The following is a 7,309-nucleotide window of genomic DNA, read 5'->3' as shown; positions in this document are numbered from 1 at the left end:
TATATATATATATATATGTATGTATGTATGTATGTATATACACATATATATCTTGTAAATATTTACATACACTAAACTACATTTGCAATCATAAACACATGTACATACATTTTTGCATGCATATATGCATATCCTTTTATATAAAATTATATTTATATATATATATATATATATATATACATACACACATATATATACATATATATATACATATATACACACACACATATAAATAAATATGTAATTATGTATATGTATATATATATGTATATATATATATATATATATATACACATATGCATTTTTGTGCTGGCAGTCCCACATATATGTATAGTTAAGCTGTTGGCTTGCAGCACAAATTGCTATAATCTTGTTTACTCTGAGTCAAAGAAATACTTAACCTCAATCTAACAGGTTGCCAATGTCTTTTACACACTTTTTACACACACAGTTTTACTTTCATTTTCTCTTTCGTCTTTTTTGGCTTTCTCAGTATAGTCTGTCTTTCATCCTATTTTCTTTTTCTATTTTCCTTCTTTCTTTCATTTTACTTTCCATTTATTTCTATTATTCTTTTCTTTCTCTAATAAAAGTCTTTTTTTTTCCCAATAATTTTGTCTTTCTGTGCAATAGTTTTTCTTTCTTTATATTTCTTTCGTTCAGTTTTGTTTTTCCTCATCTGCTATTAAGCTTGTCTTTCCTTCTTTGCTTTTGATATTCCTTTCATTCATTTATTTGTCCTTCATTCTCAAAACCAATCTTGCTGTATTTTATAATGCCTGTTTTTCTCTTTTCACTGTTTATTTTGTCTCTCTCCATCTCTCAAAGCCAGCCACATAACAAGTGTTTTAAGGTTATTTCCTCCCACTAATGAAAGTTGTGACTGTCTTTTTCATTTAGCCCTATGCTCCATGTATTCCTTCACTAACCCCATTGCCCTCATTTCCTCCTCTATCACCTTTAGCCCTGTCACCATATTTTTAACCATATTACCATGTCTTTCTCAAGTTTTTTTCCTTCGTTATTTCTTTCCAGATTCATTTTCATCACTCTTCTCACCTCATCACTTTTATTTTTACCTCAGCATTTGGTCCAGCCCTCTCTTCTAATTTCTCTTCACATCCATCACAGGATCTATCCCCTCATCCTCTGCAATTCTTTGTCTTCTTCTTCACTCTTACAGCAACACATTGCTCATCAATTGAACTACTAGATTTCCATTCTTTCCAGCCCTCTCTACACCTCCATATTTAATATTCATGTCTCACATCCAAAGATCCTGGTTCTTCATACACATGCAACATAAACCTTTCTCTTCAATTTCAGTGACACACCTCTCCAAGTTAACTCCTCATTCAGTTTCTAGAACTTTTACTGTTGCCTCCCACTCTAGTGACCATTGTTAAGATTTTAATCCTTTGTTCAACATGTCTTCTAAGCAACTATATATTTTTCTGTTGCCCATTCTCATTCCATTTCCAAGCGTCACCATTTACACTCCCTTTACATTTAGATCCCTGCATATTCATATATCTGTGGTGGCACGTAAAGCACCCATGCAATGCCATGTAAAAGCACCTGTGTGGTTCCACAGGAAAGTGCCTGTGTGGTGCCACGTAAAAGTGCCTGTACTGTGCCATGTAAAATCCCCCAGCACACTCTGTACAGTGGTTGGCTTTAGGAAGGGCATCCATCCATAAAAAAACACACCAAATCAGACTGGAGTCTGTTGCAGCTCTCCTGCTTGCCAGCTCTGGTCAAATGATCCAACCCATGCCAGCATGGACAATGGATGTCAAATGAGGATGATGATGATGATGATAATTCAGCCAGTGCACTTTAACATCTTTCTTACACACTACCACTGGGCCATTCCCTAATTCTTTCTACTTCACCACATACCATCAGTTTTTGTGTTTTCACTATCATATTCAAACACAAGATGGCAAACTGACAGAATCATTACAGTGCTGGACAAAATGCTTTGCAACATTTTGTCTGTCTTTATGTTCTGAGTTCAAATGCTATGATGGTCAACTTTGCCTTTCATAAGTTCAGAGTCTATAAAATAAGTACCAGTTGAGTACTGGGGTTGATGTAATTGACTTATTCCCTTCCCTGAATCTGCTGATGTTGTGTCAAAATTTGAAACCAATACCATATTTAAACCATTTGCTTCCATACCTCCATATATTTCTCCTACCTATTCATCTTCCCCTCCAATCCATCCATACCCTCTTCTATTAACATCAGATCACATGCATACGGCAAACCCACCTTTGCACTTTCAAGCAAGCATCATCATCATAATCACTCTCATCCTGACCCACTCATCTCATCACTTAAAATCCATTTTCTATGCTAGAATGAATTGGACAGTTTGACAGTATCTGATGATCCAATTTTTACGGATGGGTGTTCTTCTTGTCATTAACCCTGAGTTTTTCAACTAAGGAAATCACAGTTCTTGAGAATATGTCCTTACCCACATCAGTAGTGCTCACATTGACATTTGCATATAACCAATGTGAACACATACGTATAATTTATTGCCGAGATACATACACACTAATTGTATGTACACATAATTTAGTTGCTCTCAATTACAGATATGTATCTACATAGACAGATACACTCACATATACAAACATGAATATGTAATGGGGAGCAGCACTGCATCACCTCCTACTCAAATCTTCTCCCCCTTCCTCACCATTCTTATCACTGATTCCCTCTCACTAATCCCCTGACAATACTTTTACTTATCCATTCTGTTACCCTCTTCCATCCTATTTTGTCTACATGCACCACTTAATCTACTCATCTATAAATATAGGGTAGCACTACATCTCATCTTATTAAACCACCCTCCACCCTAGCATTTTTCTCTCTTTCTGACTCTACTTTCACTTTCACTTTCCCTTCTATCATTTACTTTCCCTAACCCTATCTCTGGTAGTTTCTTCCCTGTAATTCTTTCTCATGGTCACAAAATAATCACGAGACATGTTGATAGCGGACAAACTGCAAGGTCACAGGTCAGATATTAGTGGGTAGACCTATGATCAAAACCATCCAAGGAATGACCTTTCCAGCTTTTTAACAAAGTTGGCTGTTGCTGGAGAGAGATTTCACAGCTAATTCTAGATAGTTGCATGATTACATTCATGCTACCTTGCAGGCTCATAAACAGTCTAATTGAGAAAGCACATGTGGTATTGACAGCAACAAAGCTGAATGAGAGCCAACTGGTTCTAAATTATAATCCTATTTCAGTTGTCAGACCTGTATGTTCACTTCGGGGCTTATAACCAAAAACATTGTTTTAGTGCAAGGCTAGGTATATCTATTCCTGTATAAGTTTAACTACCAAAGTAGTTACGTTTGTCTGTGTTTCTAGTTTCTAAATAAGCTACTGAGTGTACGAGTACATTGATTTCTTCATCAAAGGGTACACACAAATACACACACAACAATATATGTAAACTCACATACTCATATATATATTGTATATGTGTGTGTGTTTATGTGTGTGTGTGTGGTGTGTGCATCTGTTAACTGAGTATATATGTGTGTGTAAATAAGATATGTGTATATATATATATATATATATATATATGTACATACATATATATACATATATATGCATGTAAATGTATGTTTGCATACTTGTTTGTGTGATTGTGTGTATATGTGTATGTGTGTGTGAGAGAGAGGGAGAAGGAGTAAGTGATTTTTTTTCCTCAGATTTAATCACAGATCTAATCAAAGGTATCATGCTAACAAGTGTGTTTATAACCAGTTTAAACAAACAGCAACTGCCTTTACACAAATTATTCTGTGTTTTGTTGTACATTTGATACACTTAATTGAATGTACCTGTATTTAATTAGTTGTTCATAATTGATATCAGAATATCTCCCAAAGCGACATCATATTAGACCAAACCAATATTCTATTCAAAGGAAATAAAAAAAAATGTGGTTCTTCCTTTTTTAGTTTAAAACTTTTGGCATTACAATTCCTGTTCCTGGCTAGTAGATATAATTTTTTTTTTGTCTATTTTAACACCACTATATGACTCTGGATGCCTTTAGTTGTATGAATTTTGTTACCACACTTAGGTTAATAGTCTGGTTTGAGGATGGTTTCCATCTTATTAACTACCAATCACAGATGCTTTGTAAAGGGTTGTGAGTTTTGTCTTTCCTCTTCTGAAGCAGCCACATATAAAAAAGTATTTGAAAAATATCAGGAAAACATGACAGAATACAAATCAGTTGATGCAAGATAGATAAATATTCTATCTACGATATCGATAAAATATTTGAACTCGACGACACAAGTTTTGTGTCATTAAGAGTTTTGGGAAAGGATATCATATTCTTCATTACCTCAATTATTTTAGCTTTGAACTGAAATAAATCTCAGATCATATGCAAGCCAACGTAGTAGTCTATATCAGGGGTTTTCAAACTGTGGTCTGCGGACCACAGGGGGTCCGCAAGGACAAGACAGGGCGTCCGTAGACAGCAAATACTTTTTATGGGCAATTTGATTTTATATATGTTTTTTAATCGAAATCTTTTAATTGACAATAAACCTATTTGTTAAATACTGTTAAATAAATAAAGGCAAAAATATGTTATTTCAAGCAAATATTTATGTATAAATTTCATAAGCGTTTATAAGGTAAAGCCTGAAATATAAAGGGGTCCGCAAGTCAACAAGTTTGAAAACCCCTGATCTATATCAATAAGAGAATCTCCACTGTCATTCAATCTGCTAAAAAAATATAAGAAAATATAACTGAATCTTCCACAAATCACATTGTGTCATCTTAAATTGGAAATTACATTGGGTGAAAAATACGAAGATTGTTATGGACTGCAATGCTTTTCATCACAGTTAAGCTCATTCAGAATTGATTTGTGCTAAACAACAACAAAAATGAGTATGTGGGTGCAATCGTGATGATTTGTTAATCAGATCACATTACACCCATATGGTTCCAAGAATGATCCTGCTGTGCACCATTAAGGCCAAATGGTTTCCGTTATAAAATCAGAGTAACGTTCTGACTGGTGTTTAATTGACAGAAAGTGTGTAGAACTACATTTGCCTAATTACATGATACTCACCTCTCAATACCTCCTAGCCATTATGCAAACCTATATGTATGTATTTGAATACCTGTACCTGTCCTCAAAATTAAAAGCCCCCATATATGTATCCATATTCTGCAGGACTATCATTATATCTCTCCCTAGCTCAGTTCCCTATATTTAAGGCACTTCCACACATATCTCTGCTTTGAAATGCTTTCCAGAGAACACCACATTTTTCTGTAGGTGCGACCTTTTTGATGTCCCAAACCACAGTCACTCTGTACATCCACTTATAACTGCTTTGTTCTTCATGCGCATGTCAGCATCTATGTCTCTCCCTGGTTTCAGTTCTACTCCTCAACATCACCTCCTTCCCTTTATACCACATACAATCTCAGCCATAGATAAACTATTAAATTAAGGAAATTGAAAACCAAGGAATATGTCACTACAACCACTACACCACTTCCTTCACATTCTAATTTATTCTCCTTCTAACATTCATTGTCTCAGAAGCAAATTTGTAGACCTTAAAATTCTTTACTCAAAAACAAAGTGCATAAAACTAAACAACTTTCCTTACATAACACTTTATCTTTGTATGAGTTAAAGGCCAAATAGCAATTCCCCAAAGCACAGTTTTCTCCTGGGAAATGTTCCTCTCTCTCTCTCTCTCTCTCTCTCTCTCTCTCTCTCTCTCTCTCTCTCTCTCTCTCTCTCTCTCTCTCTCTCTCTCTCTCTCTCTCTCTCTCTCTCTCTTTCTCTTGCAAACCAGCCTTCACAGTTTCTATTTCTAACATTTTTTAATAGTCATGTCACTCCTCTCAGCCATACACATTCTCATCGGCTGTCCTGCTTTATTTTCTAATGAATAAATAAACTTTCTCTGACAAATTGACAGAGCCTCCAACCCATCTTCTTATCCTCACCACACAGACACGAGCATCTAGAAGCACAATATTGTTTCTGTTACATCCTTCAGTCTAGAGGTCTGCAGGAGAACACTCATGAAACACTTCCCGTCCCTCTGATTTACACTTATTCCTACAAAGGGGAAATAGGATTGAAGATTGTCATTGAGGATGAAACTACAAGGAGCATTCCAGGAGTTTTGAAACTTCTCTAGAAGAGACATTAATTTCAAAGAAGTACACAACTCTAACCTCCTTCAAAAGTAGGGTCTTCTGACTTCAATGCATTTGTTGCAGCACTACAGCTATTTAGTGAAGGCCAAATGAAAGACTTCTAAATTGAAGGTGTCCAGGACCTTCATTGCAGTCTCCTTCATCTTCCCAGAATCCTCAAAATGACTGCTCATGAGGTTCTCTTTCAGCTTGGAAACAATCAAAAGACACAGGGAACAAGGTTTGGAATGTAGAGAGGATGAGAGACAGTCTTGATTCCCATCTCTGCCAAATAGTTGTTTACTAAGATGGAATTGTGGACCGGTGCATTTTCTTGGGGCAAGGGCTCTGGCCTTCTGCAACAAAATCTCTTCCTTCAAAACCTCCACACAAATTATTAATTGTTGACCATCTGATGAGAGTGAAACTCAGTGTATGTGGATACTATTCTTGCAGTTAACAAAAAATGGTAGCATTATGAGCTCCCCTGTGAGCTTACATTGCCTGGCCTCTTATGCTATTGGAAAACAGATGCTGGTCTCATACAAGTTAACCCATAAGCAGTCTGGAGTATTTCATAAGCTTTTGTAGAATTTTGGCTCTGTTTAGCAAAGATATTCATTTCATATCAAATTCCCATCTCATCTTCATGTCCCATCAACATTCAGCAAACTAGTCAACTGTCAAAGCAGTGATTAGTAGAGTGACTTCAAAGTGTTGTTCCAGCTGTTTTCTTCAATCTGGGAAAACCAAAGTTGGCAAGGCAGCTTATCAGATGTATAATAATGATATACTAAAAGCGCAGTAATCTAGGACAGTTATAACTACCTCTCTTAAGAAGAGAGAGAGTTTCGAAACTTCTGAAATGCACCTTGTACTAAGCTATTGTGTGGTGCTGAAGATTCCAATATCTAAAATAAAATCTTTACTCTACTAAGTTGTTGAGTTCTCTTTTCACCTTGGAAGTAGTCATACAGAGCACATCATACTTACTCTTATGTATGCGTTGGTGTATGTTGTGTGTTTATATGCATTTGTGTGTGTGTTAGTGTCTATGCATATATATATATATATATA

The sequence above is a fragment of the Octopus bimaculoides genome, chromosome 8, assembly GCF_001194135.2.
Source record: "Octopus bimaculoides isolate UCB-OBI-ISO-001 chromosome 8, ASM119413v2, whole genome shotgun sequence".
Lineage (NCBI taxonomy): Eukaryota > Metazoa > Mollusca > Cephalopoda > Octopoda > Octopodidae > Octopus > Octopus bimaculoides.
The sequence above is the reverse complement of the archived record's forward strand: the minus strand, read 5'-3'. Positions refer to the sequence as shown.